Source organism: Corvus moneduloides, chromosome 9 (assembly GCF_009650955.1).
Source record: "Corvus moneduloides isolate bCorMon1 chromosome 9, bCorMon1.pri, whole genome shotgun sequence".
Classification (NCBI taxonomy): Eukaryota; Metazoa; Chordata; class Aves; order Passeriformes; family Corvidae; genus Corvus; species Corvus moneduloides.
Genome location: NC_045484.1, coordinates 20,353,540 through 20,376,818, shown reverse-complemented (window position 1 = coordinate 20,376,818; position 23,279 = coordinate 20,353,540).

Below are 23,279 nucleotides of genomic sequence, written 5' to 3'. Positions count from 1 at the left end.
AAAGAAAGCTTCACACCTATTTCATATTTAACATTCACTCCTTGAATGTTTTGCTCAAAACATTCAGCATCTGTAAGTGTGGCATAGCCTCCAAGATAATGTTTGATATTCTCTCCAGAGACATTGTCTAATGAATAAGAATGTGTTCTAGGTTGGGCTAAATTGCCGTATGCTTATTCTAGTACATTCACAAAGGGATTTTTTAAACATTAGATTGCTTTAAAAGGTACTTTTTGGTTTTTTTTGAATGTTATCCCAGTTTGATGTTGGCACACCACCAATGGAGTGATAACTGTGGGAATTGGATACAAGGTTTGAAACCTAAAACAGGTAGGAATGCTATTTATATATTGTCTAGCTTTTGGTGTATGCATGTTTTGAAAGATACTGTTGGTCTAGATTTATAGAATAGCTGTATATAAATTTTATTTTTGCTATTATATGCTGTTAAGATAAAGCCACATCTTTGTGCATTTTGTGAAGTAGTTGGTGGGACTCTTCCTAATGTGTCGTGTGCATTGCCTGTCATTTCCAGATAAAAGAATGAAATTAAGAAGAGGAGTGTGGAATCTGACATTCTCAATCTGAAAACAGATTGTTTTGACACAACTTAGTTTTACTAAGAAGCTCAAAGGGTTTTATTTGTATTCAGATATGGAAAACACATTCTGAAGCCTTACAGTCCACCACCACAGCTATAATCATTGGCTCATCAGCCAGCATACTGTTTTCAGGGGCTTCAGGATTTCCCCTTCCCTTTGAGGACATACTATTTCCCAAGTCATTCAGTAGGGTTAAATGTTAGACAACTTGCGTCTGAGATTTGAGTCACTTCATATTTGAGGACTGGTGTTTACTATGTAATTCCATTGCACTAGAAGATAACTAATAAGTTTATCTTAACCCTTAGACTTCACGGTCACAGAGTGATTAGCTCCTGTGGCGTTGGTGCTGACAGGAAACCAGGCAGCCCTGAAATTTAGCTGTGTCATGACTCCAGCTCAGTCAGTTTGGGGATGAAATGGTGACACCACAGATAGGACATGGAGAGCTCTGTGCCCTGCACTGATTAGGCCTTTTTCTGTAGGCTGAGGTACTGCTGGTGATTGCATGCTTGGCTACAGCTGTCATGGCTGCTAACTTATCTGAAGGGGAGAATACTTGTCTAATGTTTATTTTGATGAACTATGACTGTATAAAGTGTGGGCACTGCTGCAGGGAGGTGAGGAGAACCCAGACCACCCCATGTGCCTCAGGATTGAAAGCAGGAAGAGGGAACACACCTGGTTTAGCGGACTCAGCATCCCAACCCTTTTTCAGGAAGCACTGTGAACACACAAAACAGCTGCTACTTCAGAAAACGACCCATGATCCTCTGTCATATTGCATCAGGATGCCTTTCTGTCCCTGGAGGAACAATGCCCAAGTCAGTGGTGGAAGAATTTTAAAAAGAAGAAAATTCCCAAGGCTTTTTTCTTTACAACAGTCCAAGTGTATTACATTGCAAAACTTCAGATTCTCCCAAAAAAGGAATTGGGCTTATTGTTTTTTTTTCAAAGTGTGGAGTTATAAAAATATATAATGATTTCTCAGCATTGCTACTTATATTATGTATAATGATGATTATTTGTTTGTTTCATGGACCTTCATCTATGTAACTTATTCTGTTACATCACAGAACCACTGCAAGAACAGGACAGGTCTGGATCATCCCTTTCTAGAGTCAGAGTAACAGATAGATTTATGGTGTCAGGAGGAAGGTCAGTATGAACTTACCCTCAGTACAGAATATATGAGGTGTGTGATACCTTAGTGTCAGAGCACTGGGTCACTGTGACATTAGGTCATGGGTCAGATAAGATAAGCAGTGTATTATTCCTGAGGAAGGAGCAGATAATACCCAGCCAGTTCAAACAACAGGCATTGACTTTACCCTCACAACAAAAGGTAAAAAAGGCAAAATCATCTACCAGTATTTAATGAATGACTATGACTTCTAAAGTATAAAAGGCCTATTCATATACAAATAGGACCACATTTTGTTTTTAAGTTAGTGTGAAAGCTAGTTCAGTAATAAATTGAGCATCATGTTTCATCACTTTAAAAGAAAGTTGTTACATGGTTATTCCCACAACAATAGGTATTAATCATCGTAATATTTTCTGTATATGACAGTTAGAGTTTAAAATATTAAATGGAGCACTGATATTCATATCTGCTTATCAAGGACTGCAGCACTATGGTTCAACATTGCCCATAAAAATCAGAGGACAAACTAACTCTTGAACACACCTTTGGCTAAAACCATGAAGATTTAATTTAATCCCCCTAGTATAAAGAGTGAAGGCTGAACAAATTTGTATATCCAGGGGAAGTGGGATCTGAGTGCAGATCCAGGCTTGCTGTCTTACACACACAACTGCATTTTCTCCCATCATGCAGAAAGTCTCTTAACCATTTGATGGGGAACAATTCTAACACTTATAATAAAGACTGTCTTTTCCCCCAAGAAGAACATACATCACTAAAACGCTCTTCTCCAGTGTGGAACGTGCAGCCCTGATGTGTAACTACTCAAATTCTATTTTCAAGACTTTTAAATATGAATATAGGAAAAAGTTAAAGGCAGGCCCCTGCTCTCTACTCTCTCTACCCTGCACTGAAGTTAATGGTATCTGTTCATGGTGTTTAACTGGAGCTATATCTAGTGTATGCTGACACTAATTTGCTCTTTGAGAATTCACTGTAACTTCAGTGCAAACAGTCAAGGAATAAAATAGTTCTCAGTATGAATAGGGCTTGAAAGTCTGCTCTAGCATAGGTATGTCTCAGAACATTAAAAATGTTCCATGAGACTTTATTTCAGAAACCATCCAATTTTAAAACTGTTCAATTATTTTTTTTATAATAATACCTAAATTAATTTTGTTATGCTCATCTTTGGAGAAAACACTAGGAACATTGTTGTTTTCTTGGTTTTCAAAGACAAATGACTGAGAAAGAAACTTTTGAATTAAATTTTCAAGAACTGCACTGATCAACAAACAATATTTCTCAAAACTTAAATTGGACATAATTATCAATTTTTTAATTCTTCAGAGAAGGCAATAGAATGAAGCCAGAGAGATCCCATGGATATTTTCTGCGGTTTTGTCTTGTTGGCTTTCCTTTCCCCTCTGAAAATTTATTCGTTCATTCACTGGCTGAATTTCTTCTGGAATAAATTGATGTAGCTCCAATTAAATGGAATTGGGTCAGTTTACTCCAGCTGTGTATTTAGTATTTTACAGTTTTCAACACAGGAAAATGTTGGTTGATACTACTTGTTTTTCTAGAGACTTTCTAAGAGCCAACTAAGTTCCCTGGAACTGATTATTAGTGCATAAACCCTCTAATTGAGGATTTATACTGAAAAATACAAAGAACCATAAGTACTATCTAGTAAATGATTCAAGCATTCCTATTCATTTTCCCAGAATTTCTGGACACTGTGACACAAGTGAATGGAAATTTGTCTTCCTCTTGATTTAAAGATTGATTTAAGATCTTTCCTACAGCAAATAAAACTATTTGGATTCATATGTCTGTGAGTTTTCAGAAGTGAATGTTTATTTTCCACTCCATTCTGTACTTGTGCACTTCTAAATATATGCAGCATATACCACTATCAGGTGTAATAAATATGTGCATTTAAGCATATATATTTTTTTAACTCCAGATTAGTTTTACAAACATTGTATACCACTTGTGTTCTTGGTCCAGCCACCACAGGCTTTTACTCTTCAGTGCAGGTGCCAGTGGCTGCCACCTCACACAGAGTCACAGCAGAACTGCCTATTAACACAGCCAAGACACTTAACACAAGATTTTCGTGTTTATAAAGCTCAACTATCTTTCTTAGTGTAACTATTACTTATAAGCATTACAGATTTTTTCAAATCTGTCCATGTTTAGCCTCTCTAGACGGCTCCTGGGCTTTCTCTAGCAACAGAGTGCTTCAGAAGATGATGGCAACGCCACTGTTGAACTTGGAGTTAAAGATGCTATCATTTTAGGTAGAAGTGGTGATACTAAATAATTCAGTGTCTTTCTGGATGGTAGCAACCCTATAACCTTTCAGCTCTCCTCACCAACCAATCTACGAAGAAATGTTGCTAGGAGAAACTATGGAGGAGTGTGGGAACGGCTTGTCTTCCAGGCATAAAAGTAACTGCTGGTATCAACAAAGGAAAATTAAAATATGAGACATACATCTGTAAAAGAAAATACTCTCTCCATGAAAGCACATCAGCAGCTCCCTCCCTAAATTTCCACTCACTCAACGTGCTGGGAAATGTATAGAAAAAGATAAAAGGGAGTGACAACAGTGCATGTACCCAGACTTAGGCAATGTCTGAAGAGAGGGTAACAAATGTTCTGTCTTAATGAAGCAAAGAAAAGAAACAAATCTCACAGTACACTTTGAAAAGCCAGGCCAGTCACCTGGCAAACAAGAAAAAAAGGCAAACCAAGAAAATAGGCTATCAGTCTAAGCCTCACAAAGCATTCACAAAATAAAAGTACCATAGACTTGTAAGTTAGTGGTTAATAGGCTCTAAAATTATAGAACTCTCTATAGCACACATGGAACCACAGATATGTGAGCCAACCTTATCATTGAAGATTATTGGAGCAGGGGGTTCAAAGCACATTGAAATGAAGACCATTATAGGCATTTCTAGATACAGTTCTCTGACTCCAAGGAGCAGTTTAGCAATGGGTTTGAAACTGTCTGCCTTTCCATCCTGAAGTTACAGCAAATAAGAGTTCATTGCCATTTAATGGGTGAATTTTCTCTTGTAAGAACAGTTAGACCTGTGGACAGATCCTTTAAAATGGACCTGGACTGAGCTGATGAACCTCCAGCTATGAGAAATAAGGTGCAAGGACCACAACCAAAGCCAAAAGGAGGCAATGTGCTTCTTCAGAAGCAGCGGGAAGAATAATTCTGAAATAGGCTTGAGCTGCCTGCCATGAAAGGTGGCGAAAGGTGGAAAAAGGTGTGAGGAGAAGATTTGTGACAACTCTATGGAAGTGCAACTTCAGAGAAGCAGCCAGTTTTTTCATGAGGGCATTCCCTGACCCCAAGATATAAGAGGAGTGTATGGTGCTAAAAAGCATGAGACACACAAGATGCTGACAGCAGCTTCAGATTGATCTGGAGAGCGGGAAGGGACGATGGACTTCTCAGGGAAGGAGTTGTTCGATTTCTCATCAGAGCACTTCACCCTCACTGTCACTCATTTTGCTCTGGAGCCTTATAAGATCTTTAACCCAAAGCAGGTAGTTTTGTCTCACTAATGATACTTAATTGGAAACCTATTGTTTTTGCAGAGAGACTCTTAGGTCTCCTCAATAGGTGGATCAAAATAGCATGAGGTAAAAAGGGATTTAAACTGAAAGACACAGGTGACATTTTGTCCATGTTATTACCTCAGTATTAAGTAGTTTATTTTTGTCTCTCTGTCTTGGGGAAAAACGATTTGGATTTGCCCTTGAATATGAAAGACAATAGAGAGGCTTTAAACAGTTTAGATAAATACACAGTAAAAATTACTCTGGAAGCAAATGAGAAAAATTTGAAGCTACACAATAAAAAAGATAGAGATATATAGAAAATTCTACTTTTCCATTTTGAAGTCCATTTAATATACTTCAGATTAGAAGGCTGGGAAAAGATGTCTACTTCAGTCTCTTATCTGAAGCCAGGAGCAAGTGTACAATGCAGAAAAAAAGGAACCAGAAAACTCCCTTTATTTTTCTCTTTGACCCCTTCACAGATCCTTCAGAACAATATAAGAGAGCGTCAGATATTTTCTTTTTCTTAGTCTTGCACTTCTGGAAGACCCCTGAATTTTATATATTCTGTTTTTTCCAGTTAGCTTTTCTTTCTTATCTAGAAAATGTATTTTAACATCTGCCACCATTTTTAGCTTGTCTCTTGCTTTGTCGCACTCTATACACAGTGACTCTGTCTCAAACTCAAAGTCAAATGAGACCAACAGTATTCCTCAGACAGCTTTTTTCTCTCTTAAGCAGCCGATTTTGCAGTTCTCTAAACCTCTCACTAATATACATTGCTTCATGGGGGCTTCAAGGAAAACTGAATAAAACTAGAGAGAGATAGGTGCTCCTGTTGGATATCCAGAGAGTGGAAGGGGAGTTCCATTTAAGTCATCCTTTAGGTGTTGCTGCCTCCTTTTGTGGTGCTCTGACTATTTTGTTGTTACAGAGTTGGACACTGACCTTGCCACTTCCCTTCCCTCCTTTTTGAGCTCACACAAGATGTGGGAACTCTGTCTTCCCAGCCTGCTCACAAATGACTTGTGCTCACCACAGGCATCGCTAACAAATGAATAAGCAAAAAAAACCCCAAACCCCCTCAAAACCAGACCCAAAAACCCAACCAAAGAACCCCAGAAAGGCCAAAGCAGAGTTGCCTTCCTTGTGTGTGTGCTGTGTTGATTACCATGGATGTTAATAGCTGCCACAGGGATGCCAAAAGGCAAAAAACCCCAACTTCACCTCAGCATTATAGCACAAGGGGTAAACAGAAAGTGAGAAATAGCAAATATATAAGAAGAGAGTCCAAAGACCTGATTCATTTGCTCGTGGTAATTCATGTGTTGCAGTGGGAGGAAGATGCTCTTTGCAGGGGTGTAAGGACAGAGAGTAGAATTCTGACTTATGAGCTCCACTCCTTCAAATACATTACTGTTTGCTTGTAAAGTACCAGAGACAACACTACTTGAGGTGTATCTGCTTGAAGGAGGTTAACAGGAATGCCATCTCCCCTCACATTTCTGTTTCTCACTCTATTTCATTAGGTAAGATCTCTCCAGCAACAATTTATCATAACCTCATTAGCAATCTCTGACAACTGCTTTCTCTCCAGCTTTGCTTTCCCTCAATTCTTATGATGAAGAAAGACACATTTCACAGTTTTCTTCTCCCTGATTTTCTTCATTTTTTTTTGGTTGGTGTTTTTTTTTTGGTTTTTTTTTTTTGTTTTTTTTTATGAAAGTCTGCAGTATGTAATGAATGGCTGCTGCCAGGAGCACACTGCAAAGTGTCTATGTGATGATTATGTGAGTGGTTCACAGACTTTCACGTTCCATAGTATAGAAGTGAGCCTTCGGGGCAACTCAAAAAGTTTTAAAACACTTGATTTCATTCAGGGAAGAATCAAAGAGTTTCACTAGAAGAAATTGTCTTTACACACATAAAAAATGAAGGTTTCTAAAGGCATCTTTTGGTTAGATGACAGAAAACCTGCATTTTGTAATACCGCAGGGGTTCTTTTAATAAGTCACTGAAAAGTTCCATTTGACAAGCCAAACCTTGAATTTTTTTTTCATACTTATTATAGCCAAGGAGGTGCTAACCTAATACAATGGGCAAAGGAGTGTCATCACAATACAATAGACCAGACAGAGTTAGTACAATGCTGGGCAATAAGGGATCTCACTATAATGAGTGAGAGAAGCAGCGTCTGCAGCATAAGAAGCATGTTTCAGAAAAGTGAAAAGAAATGTGTTTGGTTTGTTACTGGTCATTTTATACCTGCAATTGTAACCCAATGCAATGACCTCTAGATGTTTAAGAGTCTTTAAAAAGCAAAATGATCGTTTCAAAGGTTCACAGGCCAAAAGAAACCATTATGGTACCTAACTGGGGGCCTCAGCAACACACTTTTTTAGATTTCTGCACAATGTTTCCTCTATCTAACTTGATAATTCAGAGTTACATCAGTGGTGTTAGGCTGAGTTTCAGTTTGGCCCTCTATACTGCTCACATGGATGCACTGTGAGAGCTACAGAAGTATTAGAGGATGAGATGAGAGTTTTCTCTTCCATTTAATTATATTTGACAAAAATTTGCATAAATTAAGTCAGAAATCTCTTTTTTCCTGTAGGCTTTTTGTATTTGTTTCCAAAATCTTTATTATATTCTTGGCCCTCAAATCACTTTATGCCATTTATACTCCCCAGCTCATGTTCAAATTTCAAGGCACACTAGCTCTGGCATCAGGACAATCCTATAGAAAGTATGAAGGGTGTTTGGCTAGAAGAACATTCCCATCCACCACATCATTCTAAAGCACAACACGGACAAAGGATGCTCAGAACAAATCCATACAATATGCTATATGTAAATCTCCACAGGTTTTCAGCAAACTACACTCTGAAAATTTATGCGACCTACTTTTTCAGATTGCTTAGTGCATAATAGCATCCTTGCTGTCAATCACATGGAACTGCAAGTATAATATATGCCCTTGATGTGGAAAGTAGAGAACGAGGCATAACTTGAATAAAACTTGGGCAAGATGTAGAAGAAAATGATGAAGGTATGAGTTCAGATTTACAGCACAACAATACAAATGCTTGGTTGGGGGAAATGAGCTGTTCATTTGCTTGAGGCCAGAATGAAATATATGGGGTAGAACAGAGTAATTGTAGTATACAGAGGTACAGTTTGGATCACTTGGATATGCATATGAGAGGTATCTGAAGGTCCAAGCAGCACCTTTCCTGATTACCCAGAAGCTCTAATGCAAAGCTTCATGCAAAAGAGTGACATCACAGAATCACTGAATAAGCTGTGTTGGAAGGTACCCTCAAGGATCATAGAGTCCCACTCCTGGCCCTGCACAGCACCATCCCCAAGAGTAACCCCATGTTCCCGAGACCATTGTCCAAAAGTTTCTTGAACTGTCAGGCTGGTGCTGGGACCACTGCCCTGGGGAGCTGCTCCAGTGCCTGACCACCCTCTAGGTGAACTTTTTCCTGATCTCCAGCCTAAAATTTTCTGATGCAGATTTGAAGATAAGGCAAACAAAATATATTGGAGTTACTTGGTGCAGCACAGTTTAAGGAGAAGTGCATTTCTGGACCTAATTTTTTAAACATTTTTAATAGTTTGGTACTGATGAAAAATGGCATTCTTATTTAGCACAGAAAAGTTAGAGTGGTATATAAGCTTTGATTCAAACATAGCAAAACACAGCCAAGCTACAAACATTGCTAGAATGAAACAACACTTTTGACTTCAGTGAGACCCAGTTTACAGCTACTAAGAAAAAGAAACTGTGAAATACTTCTGAGTTCCCATTGCAAAATGGCCTGCAGGAGTCAGAAAACTTGGTTTTGCGGTTGAGGCAGTAGATAAAGCCTGAGAAGAACTGGTTTCAATTTATGGATCCATGTCGGTCTTGGAGCAAATCACAGTTAATACGAAATGTGGGTAGTATGTCATGCTTGTTGGACTATAAACATTTTAAGGCAGGGAAAATCTCTCACTAGGTGAAGATTCAGCATCTACCTCAAAGAAATATCTATCTTTGACTGAGAGGCTGAAGTATTCCTATATTAGAAATACTGATCAATAACAAAACCAAATATTTCTGTCTCTTCCCAACCTCCCCTAGTTGCTGGAGCTTATCTCAGATGTGAGATTGGGTACACAGATTTTCTTCTGCACTTAGCTGTGTTGGGGGCAGACAGCTCCTGCTTGCTGATAAAGATCAAAGAAGAAAATGAACCAGAGATGTGAGGGAAAACAGAAAGGAGGAGGAGCTGATGGAAGAAAATGAACTGGTGGAGATATTCTGATCTGCAGATGGTGAAGGGCTTATCCCAAGTGCTTTCCACTTTACCATCTGGCACTAGCTAGAACAGAAAGTTCTCAGGGAATTAGAAAATGTTGCTTTCACCTCAAAAATAACCCAAATATAGGGCTAATTATTAAGGGAAAAAAACCAACTTGGTATGTACAGAAGTATCCAGAGTTCAGGAAGCGTGGAGAGAGCATAAGCAATCAAGGATGAGAGCTCTAAGGCTCTCTTTTATCTAGCCAACATTCAGGGCAAAAACTAACCCTTGCTTTGAATTCCCATCACCTTGTTCCTGTGCTTGATGCTTCATGCAGACCTCGCCATCTTACTTCTCTCATCCTTTCCTTTCAAAAATCCCTCCATCTGCAGTATCACTGTGAATTGCTTCTAGGACATAACCTGGCACATGGGATGAGGACTAATGGTTTCAGAAGATATGTATGCTTTTTGTTCTGAAGAGAGATGGCATAAATTAGAAAATGAACTGCCCCCTCTCTATCAGTGTTATATTCTTGCTTCTCTAAGGGACATTTGGGGTATAATGTGGTGGGAAGACATGTTACAGATGGTTAAAACACAGTGAGAAGTTGGTTTTATCTGCCTCAAATTAGACATGGAGACAGAAAGGACAGCAGTTTCTGGACATTAGGAGGAAAGTTTGTTTGGCAGGGTTTTTGAAACTCAGTCACATATTTTTGTTTAACAGCTTACAAGATAGTGTATTATAAGATTGAGTGAGTGTTTATAATCTGTGTTGGAAAAGGACTATGGGATGTAAGTTGCTGGTGAATGGTTTCAGCTTATGTCTGAAAGGCTGGCAACGATGAAGGAGGCACTTTTTAGGGCTCTGAACCCTGGAGGAATGGATGCTGACCACCCTACATCTGCTCCATGGCTCCCCTGGGGAGGAGCAGTAGTTGCTACCACTCCTTGGGGGGATTTCAGCACACAGTGATTACTTCACTCTAGTGTTTTTGGAGGATGACAGAAACTTCCTTTAGTTTATACCTGCACTTGTATTTATTGCTAAGGGAATCTAGCTTCCCATTAAGTGCCTCTCAACTCAAATAGCTCCAATTGTTCTGCCTTTTTTTTTTTGGTGAAAGCATGTAGGAAAAGACTTATACTACCAAAGACAACTCTTCTCGCTTCTTATTCTTTAAAGGTTTTGCAAAATGTTCTTATTTAATAACAGTTATCTTTATGTAGTAGCTGTATCTTTTCATAAGCTAATAGTTGTAAAGCACTGTCTACTTTGCTTAATGATGCTACTTTCCCAATATAAAACAGGTCTAATGGGTGTCAAATGTGAAAGCAATATTCCTGCAATTTATCACTTAAGCCTTCTTTCACTCTTTTGGGGTGAATTGTTGTATTTTTAAAGGGAAATTGATTGCCTTGAGTGAATTCTTTTATTCTTCTACATTAACAATTCATGAATGAAGCCAATAGCTGCAACACAATCTTCAGTTCCTTGTCCCACCAATAACCTCAGCTGTATCCTGGAGGGTAAACTCACACTGCATCAATCAGCTGTCTCTGTGGTCTATAGCACAGCCATGTGAACTGTGGCTTACACTATGTTCTTGTTTGCTCCCTTGACTTTTGGCAGTAGGGAACTCCACAGAAATGAATTAACTGCTGCAAAGTTTTCTGGCGTGCTGTACTTTACATGATTGGAAAGTTATGTTACCAGAAAGAATATAGACATTTACTCTGAAGTTCAGAACCAAATGCCAATGGTCTAATGATCCTGTGCACCTTTCTTCTCTGCACTCCTCTTTTCTCTATCACTGTTAAGCATTGGGCCAGTCCAGTTAAAAAGATTCTGGGAGATTAAAGAGATTTCTGTTAGGAAACATTTTGGACTATTTTTGTTAAATAACCCAACCAAAAAAAAACCAACCCCAGTCCAGCCCTATAAAAATGAACTGGGAAAGGCAAAGAGGCCAGCACTTTAAGAATATATTAAGTTTGCACCTGCAAATGAGTTCATTCACTTCTTTCCATGAGCAAACCCTGTGCTTCTATTCCCACATGAGAAATAAGCACACAGCGCTGGTCAGGCAGACATCCAAATGCCCAGACTCAGGGTAACTGTGTGCCCACAAGATTCATAGGGAGAAAACGAAAGCTGTGAATGTGGACTTCAGCCTAACTTGTGAAGCCAGAGCTGTTGTGGAGGAAAACTCATCAAACTCTGTTGTCCTGGCTGGCCCTCAATCACTAATGAAACTTCTCACCGGCATGTCCTTCTCCTCACTGCTGCTGACTCCTCTCTTGAAAGCCACCTGTCCTTAAGGACATTTTCCTTCTTTACCAGCTTTTATTTTGTCTCCGATTCTCCACATAAGCATGGATATGCATGTGCCTTTTCCTGTTTTGGTTCCTCTCCAGCCAATTTTCTTGTCTCTGTATGCAGCAACCTGTACCCACACACAGCTCTGCACACCCCAGGTTGGACAAGAGCAGGCTTCACCCAGGAATGGCTTGAGTGAACCCCCTGGGCTCTCTGGACACACTTATTTCTATCTCAGTTTCATCATGGTACTCGGTGTGTCTGGTTATAACACTTTGTACAACAACAACAAAAATATTGCTGGCTTATGAAAAACTCACCAACCAACCAACCAACAAAATCTGAATGTCTTTCATTAAAAAAAGCCATTTTTTGTGACCAAAACCCAGTGAAACTTAACAAACGGTTTCTTTATTTCCTCAGGAAAACAATAAATGAAAAGGCAAATAGTTAGATCCCCCTTTGCCATTGAAACTATATTTAAGAGAAGCTGCTGTGGCCTCATTTCTTTAACATTTGACCTCAGTGGGATAGAGGAGATACAAAAGACTATTTGCTTGCAGATTGTAAGATAACAAGCAATACATATGAAAATGCAAACCTGAGATGACTCTTCTCACAAATGATCCTGGAGAAGATGAAGAAGTACAAAAAAAGAAAAAAAAAGGAAAGAGGCAGAGAAATGAATGACAGACCTGTAGGTTGTATGAATAAAGATCTAAGAAAAGAGTCGTGAAAAGAGCTCATTTTTCTGATTCACCAATGAAATTTCTTAAAAGTCCCCAACAAGTTGGATGTTCACCTGAACCTAATTTTTTTTCCCTAGAATTATCCACAATTGAAACAAATATTGCCTGGGATTAAATAAAAATGTTTGTTTTATCTGAATTATTTTTTAAGCTTTGATTTGAGGTATTCTCTGAGATCTTAGAAAATAAAATAAGTGCTTGAAAATAAAGGGATTGACTGATAGGCATTTAAGCAGCACTACTAAAATAGAAGAAAGAGAAGAACAAATAATGTTGGCACCTTTCACAAAATGGAGCAGGAAAAAAATCTGGGTTGTGGGAAACCACGGCTTAGATTTCCCCTCTACCAAAGCTGCAGTTCAGACATGAATCTACCTTTCCTTTCCTGTCCTCATGCAATTTATTCAGACAAACATTCAATAAGAGTTTATTTACATGTTCATTATTCAACATGATATAAAATTATATCTATAGACCCAAGTTACAATCAGGGTCCCACGCACACCAGGAAGAATTAATGAGGTGACCTTACATGGTGGAGAGAGAAGATCTGCATCCTGTTCTTAAGATGTGGAAAGACACAGAAAAGCTAAAGTTTTCTTGTTTGTCCAAAGCAATCCCTGGAAAATGGGATCAGAAATCCCAAGTCCTGCTACAGTGGCTTTTCTGAAAAATATTCCACCAGACACGCTATAAAGACTCTCTCTAATGTCCCTCCACCCCTTTGCTCCTTGAACTGGTTGTGCTGAGACTCCTGGAAAGCTCTGACCAGAAAACCTTGATCGACAAAACATTTTACAAAGACAAGGGCAAGGTAAACTTCCCTGGACCAGTCTGCAGTGTCATAAATGTTTGCAGAATTGACTGTTCCCTCCAGAGGCAGCCCCATGCTTCACTGTCCCTGCTGAATACAAATGAAGTCACTGCACAGCACAACCAAGTGCATATGCTGTGGTGTGACCTCCTGTTTGGTGACATCCATCAGTGAATTGCTCTGTGGTAGTGGCTGTCTGAAAATCAGCTGGTACATGAGTTTCTACTCTGATTTCATTAAACCCCAATCAATAAGGGCATATAGCTTTAGTGTTCTCATATACCTGCTCTGTGAATAAAGAAAATGAAATAGTTTCACAGACTTTTGTGATCCTTTTTAAAGGGCCCAACCAGAAATTGGAACATGTCAGAAGCTCTAAGGAGGAGACTACAGACAAGCAGCATTGTATGCATAGGAGCTGCAAAGTCCTCTCTTCTAAGGGGAGGAAAAGGAAAATCAACCTAAATATCAATGAACACTTATAAAAAATCTTGAAAGATTAATTTGGCGTAAGTTAGTATTGCACTCTCTGATGCTGGACCCTTGTGAGCAGGTAATTCTGATTAAACTAAAGAAGCATTATAGACAACTGTTCAAATATAAGCATATATCTCAGCTCTATCTATACTGGCATAGAAAATTGTGAAAAAAAGTTCTCTTGGCATTCTAATTGTAAGGATATTATGGGGGAATTTTGTTTTTCCAGTAAAAAACAAAACCATTAACCAACCTGACTATTTTGTAATTATGGACAGATTAGGTACCAATCGGAAACAATGGCTCACTTTGTATTCTAGTAAGAAAACTGGGGCAAATCAAACAAAAGTGCAAACAGCAGTTTCAAAACAAAAGGAGATTCCTCTGTACTGAGTGTATCACTAAGCACAACGTGGAAAAATTTCCATGAATAATTGGAAATCTTCTGAAACAAATTGCTACTAAGGCTAATACAGAGCTATTCCCACTTGGACCAAAAAAGACCCAATGCCCCCGGTGACAACACTGACAAAATATAAATACCTGCTATTTTCTGAAGTTCATTCTAAGGTATTGTATTCTAGTTACAGACAGTATGTGTGGCTTTGTGAGTAAGAACAGCAGTGCCAACGTGAGATAGGGGAGTTATTATTCCTAAGTGTTTTGTTATTGTTCTTAAAACATCTGCTAAGAAACAGTGCAACAAGATAAAACCAATGATATTATATGCAGGAGAAAAAACAATGGCTTTAGAAAAAACCAACTCTGGGAAATGGAGAGGAGGCTTTGCAAAGGAGCTCTTGTTTTGCTTTGCAAGGGTTTACATGGGGCTGAACACACACAATGGCTAAGAGCAGAGACCAGAGCATTTAAATGAGCTTTTCAGAAGTTTACTTAATAGATACATGTTTTACATCAAGGACAGATGATAGTAACTTTCCTTGCTCTACGTTTTTTGATTCTGAAAAAGGTGTGGGTAAAAGATAAACATATCTGCTCATGTTTATTACTATTCTAGTGAGAGAAAGATATTTGATTAAAACTGTCATTCGCTTTTCAGCTACAGAAGTTGTATGTTGGTCTTTGGTGTTCAATAAGAGTTTTGTTATGTCATCTCAAGCATTAAAATTGGTTGGTGCCCTGTCTTAAAATCCTTCACCTTCTTGCCAGTCCTCTTAATTTTTGTCCCTATCTTATTCCCTAACTCCTTTTCCAGCTGTCCACAATTATAAAAGTAAATGATTTCAATATGATGCAAAAGAGTAAACAAACCCTTACCCTGCAGTTGTTCTAGGCACTGTGAAAGAACAAATAATCATTTTGACAGGTAGACAGCAGACAGGTCAAAGTGATCTGCTGAATGTCTGCTTTCAAGAAAGGGCAGCAATGCAAAGCTTCTTTCCCTTTCTTTTCTTCTACCTTTGTTTTCTTTCCTTCCCATCACTCTCCTAAATTTCAGGGTGACCCATCAGCATTAATAGATATTGAGCTAAAATAGTCAGTGACTTTGTTCATAGCAAACCATTTCTAAGGCAGATACTGCAGAAATATATGATTTTTCTGCATTTTTAAAGTAGAAGTATGAGATCCCCTTGCTTTTGCATAATGATATAAAGATCCATGGCCATTTTCTTAATATATTGCAATAAAATACACTCTGAACATCAACTACTTAGAGATATGGTAGTAAGAAACTTTCTTTCAAGAGGAAAAGTTTGGACACTGGAATGGGAAGAGTGTAGCTCACCAACTTTTTTTTTCTACTTCTCACCATTGGAAAAAGACATCCCATCCTGTTAAAACTAGGTGTGTTTGAAATAATGACTTGGAACCCTAAATTATGGACATTAAAAAAATCATTCAAATTCTGCAAAATATTTATAGAGACATCTATATATATTACACATATATCTTTATATGAATAATACATTTTAAAATACTTTTTAAGGACCTGCTTTGTCTTTTTCTGAAAATTCATTCACATTCTCAAGCTCTGACCCTCCCCCAGCCTATGGAGATTAGACTTTTTCCCCTCTAATGGCAGCTGGCACCAATCATCACATTTCAGCAGCTACCCTGCTAGTATGTGGACAACCTTATCCTGATCTGGAGGCAAAGGGCAGTTGGTACACCTGTTCTGGCACTCATGGCCTTGTGTGATTCACAGGGGATTGCAGTGGAAGCTGGGGCAGGGAGGAGGTGGGTCCTGGCCACAGTGTCCTGGAAGCAGGGTGGTGGCAGGAGGTCCTGATGTCCCTGTGACCAGGGCTGCCACGTGGGGGTGGAGGTGCCAGGGTGCGCTGGTGGCCGGCACTGGTCACAGACCTGAACTGTTTCTGCAAGTGTAGGGAGATGGGCTCCAGGAGGCACCACCAACCCACATTAGAGACCTTTGTATTCTGGTAGCTCTCAGCTACACATTTGCTTGTGTTATTACTTCTCAGGCTGGCAGGCTTAAACTACCAAGGGTAATCCTGGGGCAAGCTACAATTACAACTTCTTTCTGTTGTGGAGACATGACCTTTGACCGTTTGATTGCAACTGGCTTTGGATCAGGGCCTGTGGCCAAAGCTGTGTTGCTAGCATAACATGCAACACTCTCTGCAGAGCCTCTAAGTATAAGCCATCACTTCTCTGATCTAAAATACACATAATTGCAATGAGCTGTGAGATCTTCCAGCATTTCATAGCATATAGAAGAGATTTATTAACAAAGATTTTCTGTTTGCAGATAGAGAATTATACAGAAAGCCAAATTTTTAGCTTTCATGAAGAAGTGAAGCCTAGTGTATGAAGAAGGGGTGAATTCTGGGGCGGGGTGTGTCTGCACATGGGGACACATCTTTTCCATGTACCACTTGGTAGTTCTATGAGAACAGATCTTCAAAGGTGCCAGAAAAACCTGACAAAATGGTTGTAGCTTTACGGTTCTGTTTAGGTTAAAGCACAACTATTAAAAAAGGTGATATGGGCATTCCACATTCTGTTGCCAGATAAATTTGGGTCATGCCTTTTACATACGGAGTTATGGTAAATTCTTATTAGTAATCCATACACACAACAGAATTATATTTCTGAGTTCATGAAAGAGCTGTGGCTAAGACTAGTTCAGCAATCAGAGTGCTACAAAGGTTATGTCATCATCTCAGCTTTACGCACAACGCAGGGCTGTCTGGATCAGTGAGACTCTGCCTTCAGCTCTTCCATGCTGTGCAAGCTGGGACCAGCCTGCTCTGACAGCAAAGTGGGCCTGTGAGAGGAGCACTGCAGCTACCAGTGCACTGAATATCACTGAAGCTTTCAGCATCAAAAAACAACCCCAAAAACTCTCTCAAAAGCAACTGCCCCGTCAACCTCTGCATAATCCAGTTTATCTGTCACGCATGCTTTGTAAGGGCATCAGCCTATTAAATTCAACAGAGTCAACTTCAAACTTACCAAAAAGGGAACAGAACACAATGAATATATTTTGGTCAGGCACGGTACAATATTTATGGCCTTTCTTCCCCACCACAGTTATGCTACAGATTCATTTTATGTGAGTAGATCTCGTTAGACAAGCAGGCATTTGCAAAACATTACAAATGCAACAGAGTGTAATGAGTACACTTCCAGAGAGGATATTCTGGGATGCTCCAGGCCTTGATTGGGCAGCTTGTTTAAACATCAGGTTAAATCCTTTTTAAGTGAAGTGCCTTGTAGAGGTTTTGCAGCAGTGCTCTTAATGACTGCAAAAAAAAAATTGTCAGGAAACAGAATAAGGTCAGCTCTCATTTTCTTTCAGCTAACTACTCCAAAAAAACCTATTCCCAGTTTTTTTCCACGCGCATGAACTCTGCCTGGAATTAGAGGGAATTCTTCTTCCTCTCCCATCAAGCATCCTCCCGATGCTACCCCTCTTCCATTGCTCCAGCCCCATTACGGCCCTCGGTCTCGGTTTTCCGCCGGGTCCCCGCGCCCAGCTGTGCCAGCGGTTTCCAGCTGCGGCGGTCCCCGGCAGGTGGCACTCGGGCTCCGCGCCTCGGGGCGCAGGGACGGGGCGCGGGCGGACGCGCTCTGCAGCGCCGGGACGGGGCGGAGCGGCGCCTTCTGGGCTTAAATCGCCGACAGCAGCATCTGTCGGGAGTGTCCCGCGGGCGAGCCGGCCGTGTTGGGGGGGAGGTCACGCCACGCTGCCGGGGACAGCCCGAGGCGGGTGCGCCCTTCCCGGAGGGAGCGGAGGCTCACGGCTGAGCATATGCGGCATCACTGCAAACCCTCACGGAAGGGGAATTTAAAGCACGGTTATTATCCCCAGGAGGAAATGCCTGCATCGAGAGGGGAATATATATATGCATACTGTAACTCCTACTCGTGTTAATGGGAATTATGTGTGTAAATCCCCAAATTCCAGCATACAAAGATGAGAGCGTCCCCGTAAGGGCCTGAATTATGCATTTGAATTAAATCTGACTGTTGGGAAACTCATAGTGCTGTGGCTCTTACTATAAATTTATACTTAGTAGGACTGAGTTTCACCTGAAACAACAGAGCCTGAAGTGTTATTTGTTCCAGCACATTATTTTGTTAGATGTGATAATCAGCTCACAGCAGGACTGTGAGAGGCTACTCAGCTTGTTGACGATTCTGGGTGCCATCCAGCTTCAAGCAGCTTCTGAAGGCTTCAGAGGGGGATCCCAAACCTGGCTATTCAGGAAGATGTGGCCAGGGCATTGCTGACTGTCCACAGTCACTTCCCAGGACATCCCTTTTCCTGGGGGCAGAGTCATCTGTTCTGTTTGGGGTGCACTCCCACCCCAAAGCAAAGACTACAGGCGAGACTCGTCAGAGGTGCTGCTGTTCCCAGCCCCCTGCATGTTGCCAGGTGGATGAAATTTTTTTCTTATGAGTTAAGTGCCTAAAAAAGCAGTCTGAGGTGGAGGAGAAGCTTCAAATCAGTTCTCCTTGACTTACTGGGCTACTCTGTAGATTATTTCAGGAATTATGTGACCTAAGGGTATGACTTCCATTAGCATTACCTTCGAATTAGGAAGGTGCCTTTCACAGGAGCTTTTGTCCCACATTTATCATCTCAACCTCAGATCTGTTTTAATCCCAAGGTATCCCTTCTCTCAAGGCTGCACATTTTCCCTCAGGTCTGAAAGGAAGGAAATCCTGTCCTGACCCTCCTGTGTCAGCAGCTGTATGTGGTGAGTAGCCATGGTGCCATAGGAGGGATGCCATGGAGTTGGGGGAGATCCTAATGGGGAAACATGTCTAAAGAAGCCATGTCCATGGCTTCAGCCTGCCCTATCTTACCTTCACCACCTTATTATATGACCCAGCACCTACAGGGAGGAGAACAGAGAAACACAGAGGACAGCTGTGGAGGGCCTGAGGCAGCAATACATGCATGGCAGGGAAGGGTCCCCTTTCCAGGAATGTCCAGCTTACACACCTCAGGGATGCGATGGTGCTGGGTGACAGCATGAGCTCCAGGGCCACTGTGTACAGGCATGGCCACAACCGTGGTGTGAAACAACTGCCAAACAGCCCCTCAGCCCCTCCCATTCAGTCGCATTTTCTCCTCTTTTCTTTCTCATTTTGTTCAGTGCTCAGACACTTCATTCCTCTCAGCTACCCCATGCGAGAGCAGTCATGCGTGCCCTCTAATCCTGTGCAGTCCCAAGGTTAGGCTGAAGCAGACCAGCACTTAATGCCATCCCAGATTTAAATACCAATCATAGAGACAGGGAATTGCTTTATTGTGAACGAATCCTTAATCTATCAAGTTATTTGGAACAGCAGAGTTAATTATTTTTAAACCTCACGCTCATACCTTAAGCCTGGGTGTGTCTCCAACAAATTCACTTTCAAATCTTGTAATGAAATAGAAGTATTGCCAGTCCTCATTAAAAACACCACAAAAGCCACAGCAGCAGTGCTGTGTTCCTTGTAATGATTTGTTTTACTGATAGATCAAACAGCCTGTTGACAATGGTTGACTGCAACTGACAGCCTCTTCGAAAAAGATAAAGAAGTTGTACATTTTATTGATTATAAAGCAAATTGGGTTTTTGTCCCTTTAAATTTTTTATTGACTAAAATTGGAGAACTTAGGCCTTTGAAACTGCATCTTGCCATGACATTACAATGAATTATAATCCTAACCTATTCATGCTTCCTCGAAGGCCTGACCCGTTTGCCTGCCTTGCAAGCATGTTGTAAAATGCCCTGCATTTACATACATATTTTCAGGAGCTTTTTATTCAAGAACTGCGGCAGACTGGAGAAAGAGAAAGAGGCTGAACGGGCAAGAGTTCTTGAGATCCTGGAATTTTAAGAGTCTTGCAATATCTTGTCACAAGCTGCAAGCTCGAGGCAGACATTTTTGGATAAGGTTCTTAGTTTTTCATTACACAGGAGTTGAAATTTTTAATCCTTTCTGGCTCTGAAGATCTATGTTCCTGAACATCCTGGGGATGGAGCCCATATTGCTGAAATAAATCTGACACTTTCTAGATCAATTTTTAGGGTCAGATCTTACAGAAGCTTTAGGCAAATCAAGATTTTTAAAGACCAACTGCTAATATGGGTGGTAAGACCACCAAATCTGCTCTCAACATTCTTCTTGCAACCCCAGGTATCTCCCTGCCTGAATCCAAGCTGTGCAGGCATGCATTTGCACAGAGAGGAGCAGGTAGATGGGGATGTGTGACTGAGTGACACTCAAGTCCCCTGCCTGGCACTGTTTGAGGGGGGAGGCCAGTGAACACCTCTGACCATGAGCACAGAGTGCCTCAAAAACATCATAGTGTCAACTTTACCCTTCTAGCAGAAAGAGAAAGGGAAGCAGAAGAATTGCTTGTCCCTTCCCTGACACATCTTTGTGGGTAAGAAAGCCAGAGCACCTTACCGTCAGTAAAGCTGCACAGATGAGAAAGCAGCAAGAAGGAGCCCTGACTCCTGGTCTCCAGTCTCAGGGCTATTTTTGTTCGGTTGCTCTTCCTGCTCTTTTCCTGCTCACTCGTAGCAGTGATAAATGAGGAGGTGGGGGTGGGGTGGGGGAAGTTTTGGAAGGAGCTGTCAGAGCACTGGCTTCCACCTACTGTCTCAGGCACTTCCAAAGGGAGAGACATTCGGGCCCCTCTTGGGCCCACGATTTCTTGCTTCAGCAGCTGACATTTGTCAGGAAAACATACCCCTACTGTGCTGAGTAGCAGCTCATGGGCAGGTTTCTGGCAAACACTCCCAAAAAGTCAGAGATGTAGATTTGAACCCTAACAGGAGCTGGAGCATATACTACCCGGACCCACTGCTCCCAGTTGCTAGGCACTTCAGGATAAGTGGATCAGTGTCACCATTGCAGCTGGCTATGAATATAAAAACAACCCTTTCTCTGTTATTATGCAACTGGATGTAGGTTACATCTCCCAGAAATGCTGGATCTAGCACACAATGCCAGCAATTGCCTTCCTGGTATTCACATTTGTGTTAAAAAGACAGACTAACCCTGTGCTCCTCTTTTTCTAAACTAGTTGGTATATATGAGAAAAAAATACAATGTATCAGATACCACACCACCCTGAAAAACATCACTCTGGACTGAGCATTTTATCCACATGACCCTTTCCATGTTCTCAGCCTCAACGTCTTTCAGTAAGGAGGAAAGAAAACACCCACACACAGAGTCCACAGCAAGTGACAAGGGGAAAGGGAAACTCAGTTTCTGTTTGCTTTAGGGTGGGCAACTTGTGAGCTGCTGCCCACAAAGGGATGAGGCACCTCAAACCAATGCTAGAGGTCTGCAACCACCGTGGGACTTTGGCCTCTGATGGACATCTGCTCCTGTGTGAGGAGCAGCTCCTAGATCTGCACGTCTGGTCTGTCAGCCTGGAAACCGGACCTGAAACCCAGCTTTCAAACTGACAGTATTTCCACCAATGGTGACCTGCTAATTACACCCACAGTTTGGTGCTTATGTACCTTATTTTACTTAAAAATTATTATCTGAAGTGGTTTAGTAGCTCCACCACAGATTTCAGTGGGGTGCTTGAGCTTAGGAGACTGGTTTGAAAATTTTGACCCAAATATATGGGTTATTACCAGGTAACATCCATTCACTCACAAAGAGGATCGGTTAAAAGCAGCTTGCAGTGCAACAGTTCATGCTGTCTCTGTCCTACAGGGATGGAAAGTCCTTTGGTTTCCTGTTTGTTGATCGGGTGCTTTCTCCAGTGCTCAAGTCAGTCAAAGGAAGAAAAAAAAATTAACAGAGCTTCATAGGAATATTGCATTCTTTCCCAGAGTGGAGGCAAAACAAACAGGAGTTTAAAGTAAACAATCTCTAGCAGCAGATCTTTTCCCCTTTTATTGCATGAATTACAATGCCCTTCAGCCAGCAGAAGGCAGAGAAAGTTCTGCCAGGAAAAAGAGTTATTTGAAAAAGTTTACTTTAAGCTTTTGTTTGCTTTGCTGCACACACACACACACACACACACACAAAAAAAAAGGAAAAAAGAAGAGAGAACCTTTCTTTCTTCTCTCACTTTAGTGCTAGGTAGAAAGAAAATGGATTTCTCTTTATCGACTGGTATGTGATTGGCAGAAGTAAAGGCAAGTTTCCTCGTGGTCATGCCTCTGTGCTCAACCATGACCTGGAAGAACATTGTGAGAGATAAAGCAGGACTGTCCTGTTCACCAAGGACATGCAGAGCAGTGGAAAAAACAAAATATAAGTGTCTCTGATCATTGCACTGATATAAACAAGCACAAAGCTACCAAAGCCAAACAGCACAATTTTATTTTAATATAACTGCTCAATGAATCTTTTTCTTCTAAATCTCTGTTCCTTTTGTAATGAGGACTAAAATTGCAGTCTGTTTTCATTCTCACTCTTGTAAATCTGGAGTAACTGGAAAAGAGATAAAAAAGCTCTTTGTTGGCTAGGACAAAAATTCTGACTAAAAAGTAAAGTGTTCTCAAAACAAAAACCATCATCTTTTGTGAAAAATGTTCCCATTTCTGATCAGTTCTAATGTTTTCGTTTGAAACAGACTTTTTGATCAGAAGTTAATAAAAGTGTGTTGTGAAATACTCAGAGCATTTTATAAAATGTATAAGAAAAATAGGTGGTTTTGTGAAGACTTTATAATAAAATAAGAAAAAGAGGCAAAGATAAAAAGAGATTTCTAGCAATGTATAAGCAGAGGGGGATAAAGCTGAATAGCAGTCGGATTAGTGCAGCATGAGTTTGTTTTTAAAGTACATCCCTTTTCTACACTTCCACCCTCTCCTGTTTGCCCC